This window comes from Podarcis cretensis (genome assembly GCF_951804945.1).
Source record: "Podarcis cretensis genome assembly, chromosome: 17".
NCBI classification, from domain to species: Eukaryota; Metazoa; Chordata; class Lepidosauria; order Squamata; family Lacertidae; genus Podarcis; species Podarcis cretensis.
This window is the reverse complement of record NC_137187.1, coordinates 2282978-2295021: the sequence shown is the minus strand read 5'-3', so window position 1 is coordinate 2295021 and position 12044 is coordinate 2282978.

Sequence of the window (12044 nt, the reverse complement as noted above, 5' to 3'; positions counted from 1 at the left end):
TCCAGCAGCTCCAAAATGTCTATAATGTTCCTCACATTGTCTGACATATGTCTACCTGGGAGAAAGCCTGTTTGGTCCTTATGAATCTCTTCTACCAACACTCTTTTCAATCTTTTTGCCAAAATGTCTGCAAAAATTTTGTAATCCACATTGAGTAAAGATATAGGGCGGTAGTTTTTAACTTGGTTCTTCTCAGTCTCTGTTTTCGGTATAAGTGAGATGAAAGCCTCTTTCCACGATTCAGGTGCCTTTTTCCCCTTCAAAATTTCATTGCAAACTTCCTTCAATGGTTGTATCAGCCATTCTTTCAGCATTTTGTAATATTTGGCCGTCAGGCCATCTGGTCCTGGTGATTTTCCCAGTTTCATATTTTGAATGGTACCCTCTATTTCTTGTTCTGTTATTTCCTCGTTTAAGATCCTTTTACTTTGTTCTGAGATTTTTGGTAAACCGTATTTTCTGATGAATTCTTCTATTTCTTGCTCGTTGGTTGGCCCTTGTGCATACAATTTCTTAAAAAAGCTTTGAAAACAATTGTTGATCTCGTTGGGTTTGTGGATAATCTTTCCATCCATTTCTAAACTTGTTACCGTATTCATTTTCTGCCTTTTTTTCAATTGCCATGACAGAAGTTTCCCACATTTATCCGCTGATTCAAAAGTTTTTTGTCTCATTTGCTTTATCTTCCATTCTATTTGTTGGTTCATGAGTTCCATATATTGCATCTGATGAAACTTTATTTCTCTCAAAATCTCATGAGACTTTGGTTTGGACCTCAACTTCTTCTCTCCTTCTTTTATTTTTTCTAAAATTTTTTCCTTCTTTTCATTTTGTTGCTTCCTCTTAATAGAATTTTGTTGAATTAGGAAACCTCGCATCACGGCTTTGCTTGCGTCCCAAATTATTCTTTTTTCCACATCTGTTTTCCTGTTGATCTCAAAATAATCTTTTAATGTTTTAAGGGCCTTCTTGTGGATCTCTTCGTCCTTAAATAGGGTGTCATTCATTCTCCATCTAAAGGAACCAGTAGTTGTTAGTTTCATCTCCATCTTAACCGCGTTGTGGTCGGAGCACGTTTTTGGGCAGATTTCTACTTTTTTTGTTCTTGACGCCAGACTGCTAGAAATCCAAATTTGGTCTATTCTTGTCCATGTCATTTTTGCTTCTGAGAAGAAAGTTCCCTCTCTCTCTAAAGGATTCTTTGTTCTCCAAATGTCAATCAAGTCCATTGTTTCAGTCATTTCAAAAAAGATCCTTGGTAGTCTCCCTTCTTTCGAGATCACTTGTCTCTGTGCTTTATCCATGTTTGTTGAGACAACTCCATTCATATCTCCCATCATTAGGATTTTATAATCTAAAAAGTCAACTAATGTCTCATGCAACTTCCTAAAGAATTCAGCCTTCCCTTCATTTGGGGCATAAACTCCCACAATTAATATCTTTTCTCCTTGAATTTGTATTTCAATTGCCAGGTATCTTCCTTGTTCATCTTTAAATATCAGTTTTGGAGCCAACTTTTCCTTTGCATAGATCACCACGCCTCTTTTCTTTACTTTATCTGATGAGATGAATTCTTGACCGAGTCTCTTATTTATTAATAATTTCCTGTGTATCCTGGCAATATGGGTTTCTTGCAAACATATTATGTCTAATTGTTCTTTCTTCAAAATGTGAAAAACCTGTCTTCTTTTCCGAGGAAGGTTCAAACCATTACAGTTCCAACTAAGGAGTTGCAGAGACATTTTGTATTTAGGTAGCTGTTCCTCCAACTGCTCCAAGCTTCTGCTCTTCCTCCGATGATGGTAATGAAAGTCCAAATGACAAATTTGCTATATCGGGTGGTTCCCTCTCCTCCACGGTTCCTTTCTGCAAATCCTCCAGATACTTCTCTAGAAATAGTTCTTTGTCCTGAATTGTTTTTATTTTAATCTTCCTTCCATTGAAGTTAAAGGACAATCCTTGTGGAAATTCCCATCTGAATGGTATAGTATTTTTCTTCAGCAGGTCTACTAAACTCTTGTAATATGTTCTCACCTCTAAAATGTATTTAGGAATGTCCTTAAAAATCTGTATCTGACAATTTTGGATCACCAGTGCCTTTTGGTAATGCAAATTCAATATTCTATCTCTTTCTTCTTTTGATCTCAATGTAATTAGGCAGTCCCTTGGTTTTTTGTCCTGCCTTCTACCCAGTCGAAAGGCTGATATTATCTCAAGTTCCTCATCTTCCTCCCATTCCTCCCGCCAAAAAGTTATGATGTTCTCTGTGAGAAATTTCACAAGGTTGTCCCCTTCCACTTCAGGCACCAATCTAAATTTTAAATTCTTCTCTTTACGTTGAAGTTCCAGTAAGGAGAGGGCTGCATCATGCTCATTCACTTTTTTAATAATAGGCCCAAATTTTTCCCTTGTCTCTTCAGCTATTATTTTTGCACTTTCTGCAATCTTTCGTGTTTCTGAATTTTCCTGAATTAATCTATTTATAGAATCTGTGTTCGATGCGACACTAGCCGTATTCACATCCAACCTTGTTGTCAACTCTGTTAATTTTTTAGAATTCTCTGTCGAAAGTTTTGTCAATGCTTCCAGGGATTGATTTATTTTAAGTAGAGCCTGAGTCATAGGATCCATAGAAGCTGGTGTTTTTTCCTGCACAGCTGCAATTCCTGATATAGAGGCCCTTTTCTTGTGAGATTGTTTTGCCTTCTGCCTTGTTACTATCTCTTCTGTAGGGGCACTCATATCCTCAAGGTCGTTTTCACAGAGTTGATTCCCAAGTGGAAAATCCCACTGTTACTTTTTCAAGTGCAACAGTTTCAGATAGAGCCCTCTAGAGGGAGCATTCAATTGTATCCAAATGGCAAAGATGGAAAAAAACAAAGAAGCAAGGGAGTATAACAGTAGCCAAAAGTTTCCAATGTCCAAATTATAAAGTCTCTATTTTTCTATGTGGCCAAAATGCAGCAAAGTACATCTAAGGTCCGATAACTTTTTTGCAAACAAGTCCCCGCTTCTCAAAATTTGACAGTCCACGTCCCAGGTGTCTTGTTTGGGCAGCCCGACCCCAGGGGATTTGGCAATGGAAGGTCTTAATTTCCATTAATTTTCCAGCAGATTAACAACATTCCAGTCCCTTCCCCCCTTCTCCTGCCAGTCTGGGGGGAGATTTTAAGTCCGATGTCAGTTTGACAGCTTAAAAAAATTAGAAAGGTTCCCTTTAAGTGCAGCTTGATTTTCGTTGCTTTATTCCTTCTGCAGTTCCGGGGAGGCAGACTTCCTTAATTTTTGCCTTTCCCGTTTTCAGCCAAATTTATTTTTTAAAAGTCCCGTTGCTTTTCCAATCTTACTCACGGGTGTTGTGGTCAAATTCCAATTGCAGGAAGGAATCGGCGCTCTCCGCTCATGGCGACGCGGCTTCACTCCGCTAGCTGGGTGACGACTCTCAGCACCGCGCTTACCCCGATGCCGCTCAGAAGCCTTTAAAAAGGCTCCCTCACAGTACCGGGGGGCGCAAAGGGTGCCCACCGAATCTCCTTTGTTCACAGGCTCCGCGCCTGTGATTTTAGGGGTCCCCCGCTCTCGGTTTACGAACTTAATCCTTTCCGGAAGTCCGTTCTGAAACCGAAACTGTTCTTAAACCAAGGTGTGCTTTCCCTAATGAGGTCTCCCGCCGCCGGTGCCCTTCCACTGTTCGGGTTTCATTCGTAGACCGAGGTAAAGTTCGCAAACCGGGACACTACTTCTGGTTTTGTGGTGTTCGTAAACCAAATAGTTTGTAAACAGGGCTGTTCTTAAACCGAGGTACCACTATACAGTGATGCATCGGGGGAGTGTTTTTACAACTAGAGACATGCTGAGGAGGAGGAGGAAGAGGAGGAGGGTTGTCTTGCCAGCAGGTTTAATTTGTTCAGTGACGCAGGAAAGGAACTCCTCTTTAGTGGTGTCCCGACTATAGAAGTCCCTGGAAGCACAGATGGGGACCACATTAGGCTTTCAAGTTCTAAGTTCTTCTGAAAAGAAGAGCCAGTGTGGTGTAGTGGTTAAGAGCGGTAGTCTCATAATCTGGGGAACCGGGTTCGTGTCTCCGCTCCTCCACCTGCAGCTGCTGGGTGACCTTGGGCCAGTCACACTTCTCTGAAGTCTCTCAGCCCCACTCACCTCACAGAGTGTTTGTTGTGGGGGAGGAAGGGAAAGGAGAATGTTAGCCGCTTTGAGACTCCTTAAAGGGAGTGAAAGGCGGGATATCAAATCCAAACTCTTCTTCTTCTTCTTCTTGAAAAGGCAATTGAATGACCAAAATGGCTCAAAACAACCTCCTTGGGAATCGTAGGTTTTATATTTTCAGTATTATTATATTGATATCCTACCTTTCCTCCAATGAGCTCAAGGTGGTGTAGTGGTCCCTCTCCTCATTTCATCCTCACAACAAGCCTATGAGGTCGTTTAGGCTGCGAGATAGTGGCTGGCCCAAAGTCACCTAGTGAGCTTCATGGCAGATTGTGGATTTGAACCCTTGGTCTCCGAAGTCCTGGTCCAACACTCTACCCACTACATTCCATTGGCTCTCAGAAACTTTGCTAAGAGAAAGCATACAATTTCATGCAGTACCCTGGACCTGCAATAGCTGGCAGGCATGGGCTACCTCTTTCTTATCATTGCCACCTTCAGGGTTCAGCCGCAAAATGTCTTCTTTACTTTTTTCACATTGCAATCAGCAAGTCATCTTCAGTTTGCTTGTGATCTTTTTTCCTCTTCCTAAAGTTTTAGAAGGGACACGGGTGGCGCTGTTAAACCACAGAGCCTAGGACTTGCCGATCAGAAGGTCGGCGGTTCGAATCCCCGCAACAGGGTGAACTCCCGTTGCTTAGTTCCTGCTCCTGCCAACCTTGCAGTTCGAAAGCACATCAAAGTGCAAGTAGATAAATAGGTACTGCTCCAGCGGGAAGGTAAACGGTGTTTCCGTGCGCTGCTCTGGTTCGCCAGAAGCGGCTTAGTCCTGCTGGCCACATGACCCGGAAGCTGTACGCCGGCTCCCTCGGCCAGTAAAGCGAGATGAGAACCGCAACCCCAGAGTCGGTCACGACTGGGCCTAATGGTCAGGGGTCCCTTTACCTTTTAAAGTTTTAGAATGTTTGGAATCTTCTGGATTTACACACACCTGAAGGGGAGAAACACAAGAAGATTTTGGTACACAGCAAAGGAAGCAACTCCCCCTGCCCAACTATAAATTAGGGATTGTTACACACACTTTTTCATTTATGAAATGGCTTCCCTGACTGTCATTTTAAACAGAATCATTCCATTTTCTCTACTTATTTTTCACTCTGCTGGAAGCAGACTTGATATCCACCTATCCTTTCATGTACTCCTTTTTACATCCAAAAGCTAGTTAGTTTGAAATGTCAACAAAACTTGATTTTCTCTTTCCCTCATATTACTTCATTTATCTTCATTTTCTCCTGGCTTTTCAAATGGGCAAGCATTTTTATTTTTCTTGATTCTCTTTAAAATCTCCACCTTTATATTTTTCAATTTAAATTTTGCTTGATGCTAGGCTCTCTATTGGGGACTTTCATCTGCCCACAACTTGTCGTCCTTGTTTTATTAGGACTAATTCTTCTTTGGTTTTCTGTTTTCTTTCAGGTTCCTTTTCATTTAAAACTTATAGTTTCTACTAACTCATCTTGGGGGGGGGGGACACCTAATTAAGAGTTTTCTATATACACGAAACATTTGAAATCAACAGCAGCAGAGATCACAGGTGAAAATTACTTGTATCACTTTTTAAAGTTGTAAACTGTAATTAATATTTCAGGAGAGTAAAATCCTTTCATTTTCTTAAAAAAAATATATTTCCCAGACCCACTAACATAACACCAAGTTTCTAGATCTACCACTGAGTAATAGAAAGGTGGAAGTTGTTCAAAAAGAATAGATGCAACAGAAAGGGAAGAAATATCAACAACCTCAGATAGGCAGATGACAACCTTGATGGCAGAAAGTGAGGAGGAATTAAAGAACCTTTTAATGAGGGTGAAAGAGGAGAGCACAAAATATGGTCAAGCTCAACATCAAAAAAATGAAGATCATGGCCACTGGTCCCATCACCTCCTGGCAAATAGAAAGGGAAGAAATGGAGGCAGTGAGAGATTTTACTTTCTTGGGCTCCATGATCACTGCAGATGGTGACAGCAGCTACGAAATTAAAAGACGCCTGCTTCTTGGGTGAAAAGCAATGACAAACCTAGACAGCAACTTAAAAAGCAGAGACATCACCTTGCCAACAAAGGTCCGTATAGTAAAAGCTATAATTTTCCCATTAGTGATGTATGGAAGTGAGAGCTGGACCATAAAGAAGGCTGATCGCCGAAGAATTGATGCTTTTGAATTCTGGTGCTGAAGGAGACTCTTGAGAGTCCCATGGACTGCAAGAAGATCAAACCTCTCCATTCTGAAGGAAATCAGCCCTGAGTGCTCACTGGAAGGACAGATCGTGAAGCTGAGGCTCCAGTACTTTGGCCACCTCATGAGAAGAGAAGACTCCCTGGGAAAGTCCCTGATGTTGGGAAAGATGGAGGGCACAAGGAGAAGGGGACGACAGAGGACGAGATGGTGGGACAGTGTTCTCAAAGCTACCAGCATGAGTTTGACCCAACTGCGGGAGGCAGGGGAAGACAGGAGTGCCTGGCGTGCTCTGGTCCAGGGGGTCACGAAGAGTTGGACACGACTAAACAACTAAACAACAACACCACAGAAATTCAGGAGTGTAAAAAAGGCTTCTGGGCAAAAATAAATGGAGAAATAAAATATCATCATTGCGGTCAGTCTGCTTCAGACTGCTAAGCCAAAGAGACAATGTGGAATGTGTTTTTCTGAATCAAATTGCAGATGCCTCAGGGAACCAAGAGTTAGTCAGTAATTCCCCAGTAAATTTCTGGTATGCCTTGCTGCTTTCTCTTTCAGATGGTGATAGAATGAATAAGGGGGCTGGCTATTTCCAGCTTGATTCTAATAGGGAAGAATTGGCCAATGAGCTGAAAGTAGCAGGAAATTGGGGAGAAATTACCATGTAATGCTGGAATTTACCGTCATGTAAAGCCAAAGGGGAGCACAGTGAAATATGTACATTGGTTTTCAGGAACACAGATATTTTAAGTTCAAATGATAAGTAGGATTCCATGGCTAGATAGTTTCATGTGGAAAAAGGAGCCCAAGATGAGGGGAAGATTTTCAGAAGAGGATGCAATGAAGTGTCTGTGAGATCTTAAACATTAACAAATTTATTATGGCATAAGCTTTCAGGGACTGCAGTATAGTCCACTTCATCAAAAGCTTGAACGTTCTGTCTATCATCTATCTATCTATCTATCTATCTATCTATCTATCTATCTATCTATCTATCATCTATCTATCTATCATCTATCTATCTATCATCTATCTGTCTATCTATCATCTATCATCTATCTGTCTATCTATCATCTATCTATCTATCTATTATCTATCTATCATCTATCTATCATCTATCTATCTATCTTGTTGGCTATTTGCAGTATGGTAGCGCTGCAGAGAGCTTGCTGGAGAGACCATGCATTAAAAAGGGACTCAAAAATAACTTAAACAAGGTTTTAATAACAAAAGCAAAAACTCCTTTTACACTAAATACATCAACAAACAAACATGACCCAACCACCAAGCCACCCCCAGGGTAATGGGTGAGCTAGGTGCTGCTCCTTATATACTACACCCAATTGCTGACACAGATTAATCAATACAACTCAGCAGCACCTGCTATGTTTCACAGCTGTAAAGCTGGATATCGTTATTTTGCTCTGGCCCTTGCTCTGGCCCCTTAAAGACATACACATCGGGTGGAACAATGATGAACCTTTACATTTAAAGAAACCATTCAACATATCTATCTATCTATCTATCTATCTATCTATCTATCATCTATCTATCTATCTATCTATCTATCTATCTATCTATCTATCATCTATCATCTATCTATCTATCATCTATCATCTATCATCTATCTATCTATCTATCTATCTATCTATCTATCTATCTATCTATCATCTATCTATCTATCATCTATCTATCTATCATCTATCTATCTATCTATCTATCTATCATCTATCTATCTATCATCTATCTATCTATCTATCTATCTATCTATCTATCTATCATCTATCTATCTATCTATCTATCTATCTATCTATCTATCTAGTATTTTGGGATGGGGTAGAATTGCAAACCACAAGATCAGAAGGTGATTAAATACTGGAAAGTACAGATGGAAATAAGTATTAACAGTGGCCATTCAGAAGAAGAAAAAACAGCTGTGCACAGATATCCTGGTACCGTGGTAAGATCACAATCCATGGTGCTAATATAATCCTATGTCTGCCTCTTTTGTTGTAGTTGCACTTAACAATGCTCAAAATACTTAGAGCACTATCCACTGGGTCAAGCACATGCAAGTCGCATTGCTACCGAAGAGAATATTAAGCACATGTTTTACTCTCCCCCTGAAAACCCATTGAAAAGGATTTAACTTCATCTGAATTGTGTCTTGTAGTATTCAATATATCTGTTTTAGATAGGCAGCTTAAAGAAAGGACTTCAGTAGAGGAAAGTGTGCCGAGGCAGAAGAATGGGATCTCAAGGACATCTGCTTTGGTTGAAGGTGCTGTGGAAATACTAAGTTGCAGCCATATTGGAAGGTGTAGGAGTCTGAGACTGTAAAATTAGCATGGAAAGCCAGTCTCTCTCTCTCTCTCTGTCTCTTAAAGGTAAAGGGACCCTTGACCATTAGCTCCAGTCGTGACCGACTCTGGGGTTGCAGTGCTCATCTCGCTTTATTGGCTGAGGGAGCCGGAGTACAGCTTCTAGGTCACTAATGACTAAGCCGCTTCTGGCGAACCAGAGCAGCGCACGGAAACGCCGTTTACCTCCCACCAGAGTGGTACCTATTTGTCTACTTGCACTTTGTGCTTTTGAACTGCTAGGTTGGCAGGAGCAGGGACTGAGCAACGGGAGCTCACCCCTTCGCTGGGATTTGAACCGCCAACCTTCTGATCGGCAAGTCCTAGGCTCTGTGGTTTAACCCACGGCGCCACCCGCGTCCCTCTCTCTCTCTTACCACCAAGTAATATGAAAATATATCTAGTGAACTGTAAAAAGATAAAGGCATCTCAAAGCTGTTTGTTTCCTAGAGTAACCAGTCAATAATAATATTAATATGACACATGTGGGTGGAATTTGATCAAAATCCAGCCCAGGCCTAAGAAACCCTGAAGACTTTGCAAACCATGAGGCACAGGGAGCTCTGCAAAAACTGAATTAATAACTGAAAAGTCTGTGGCAACTGGAAGGTACTTTTCCAGAATGTGTGAACATATATCACATGAAGCTGCTGTACGTTTTCAGAGCAACATTAATCATTATAAAGGAAATGAAAAGAAAATAAACCCTCAACTTTCGCTTAGAAATTAAGCATAAAGTAGTCCTTAAGAAAGCTTAAGACCAATAATTGTTTCCGGGCCCTTTGAATCTGCCCCATCCATCCCTGGTGAAATATTTTTTTCCAAACAGTCTGGGCTAATTTCAAATATTTAATCTATGACTTCCCACTTTTTTGCCTCACAACTCACAGGATATTGCACTCTTAAGAGAAGACCTGCTTTAATTCTCAGCATGCTGTTCTACAGCTTTTGCTATATATAATTAAAATACCTTCAAAACATGTTAATGTAAATTATATAAAGTTCCTGCTTTAATGTTTGTGTTTTTGCCTAATAGATACCAAACCCCATATGGAATATTAATATTTCTTCTAATTGATTCACAGTTACACATTTCTGGCCTACTTAGGAGACCAGTTCCTCACACTTTCAGCATCCCAAAGCCTCCCCAAAGAACATAACCCATGGAGACTTCACCAAATTAAGCAGTTTTCTGAAACCAGCCTCATAAAAATGTGAACTGAGATCAGAACAATGATTCTAATTAATTCAAACTTATTGATTTATTATATTCTAAATAATTCAGCAAAAAAACATGACCGGATGTAATGGGATTTCTCATCTGAATTTCCCCCCCTTAGATGAGTCATTATTTCCCCCCAATATTTATTTGCTATTTTACATTTCTACCACATATGGAAAAAATCCCCCTTTTCTTTATGACACTTCCAGCATGGTGGTGGTAGTAATTTTTAATCACATATATATATATGTGTGTGTGTGTGTGTGTGTGTGTGTGTGTGTGTGTGTGTGTATAATATATATTTATATTTATATTACTACCATATAACTGGCACACCATCTGCTCACTATTTTATCAGTTTTGCCTCATCCCTGCATTCAAAGAAAATTTATGGCCAGATAACCATAACTTCTCCCACACATCCATTGGCATATCTTCCCCAGTGTGAACCAGCCTACTGAATGAAGATTAGATGGGTTGCCAGGCTATTGACTATGCCCCTGAGCACAGCAATATGGTTATTCTGACTCCTTTAGGCCACAGAGTGACCCCCTGCTCCATTTCCATCCACGCTCTTTTTGGAAACGATCTGTATGTAAATGAGTTCCAATTTCTCACCTTGGAACTGCTTTGGAGAGCATTTCAAATCTATTGCTTTTAAACGTAATGATTACATTATTCATTAGCTCCAATTTTCCTTCCTGATGGCAGGCCAGCTCATTAGATGCTTCCCAAAGATTAGAAGCCATAAAGGAACTCGTCGTGAAATAAATTAGAAGCACATAATGAATGCCGCATTATGTGCCCTATAGGGTTAAGAGCAGTTGGCAAAGCTGCCATTCAAAGGTCCTTTGCATCAAGGAGCAAAACAGGGGCCTAGTTTTGGCAAGTCACGAAATTAAAAGACGCCTGCTTCTTGGGAGAAAAGCAATGACAAACCTAGACAGCATCTTAAAAAGCAGAGACATCACCTTGCCAACAAAGGTCCACATAGTTCAAGCTCTGGTTTTCCCAGTAGTGATGTATGGAAGTGAGAGCTGGACCATAAAGAAGGCTGATCGCCAAAGAATGGATGCTTTTAAATTCTGGTGCTGGAGGAGACTCTGGAGAGTCCCATGGACTGCAAGAAGATCCAATCTCTCCATTCTTAAGGAAATCAGCCCTGAGTGCTCACTGGAAGGACAGATCCTGAAGCTGAGGCTCCAATACTGTTGTGACGTGGGGTTTGTGATTTCAGCTCTCTTGACATAATATGCTGGAGACAGTTCTCTAGTAACACTTCTTTATTAAAGCAACAAGACTGAGACCTGAGGAGGGGAGAGCTACATTTATAGGGACAGGGAACTAGCTAGAAAGGATACATTTTGGAGGGAAAAATATCAGGCAATCACAGTCCTGCCTTTTGGAGGAAACCAATAAGACAGAGGATCCAAATACAGCAGCTTAAATGAACCAACAGTAGCTGTACCCTCTGGAACCAAAAGGCAGTTACTTTACCCTAATGCAAATACAGACAATAATAATGCAGATATAAAATCCTTTGACTCAATACACAACACCCCTCCCCCCCCCCCAGTGAGCACAGCAGACGTAATCTCTCAGGTACTGTGGGGTCCTACAACTTCTACTTGATCTCCTGACAACAGGTGTTGCCAGTTCTGGATTGGGTGTCACCTGTGGTAGGGGGGCTGCTATAGGGGTTTCGTCAGGAACAGATGGAGTCCCAGACATCTCAGGGTCCCCTACCTGTACCTCGTCATCCTGAGGACTAGCAGACCCTGGTTCATTTGCTGAAGCCCCTGGTGATTGCACCTCTGGGCCATTCTCACTCTGGTCTTGCAGCTCTGCGTCGTTAGCCAGGGATGAATTATCAGACTCCTCCCTGCTGAGCGCCCGGCGCCTCAGCTGATCTATATGTCTCTTCCAAACTTGCCCATTTTCCAAGGTCACATAATAGGACACAGGTCCACTAGCCCGGGTGACCACACCAGCCACCCACCGCGAACCTCGTGAATAGTTCCTCACCCAGACCAGATCTTCAGGGGCGAAATACCTTG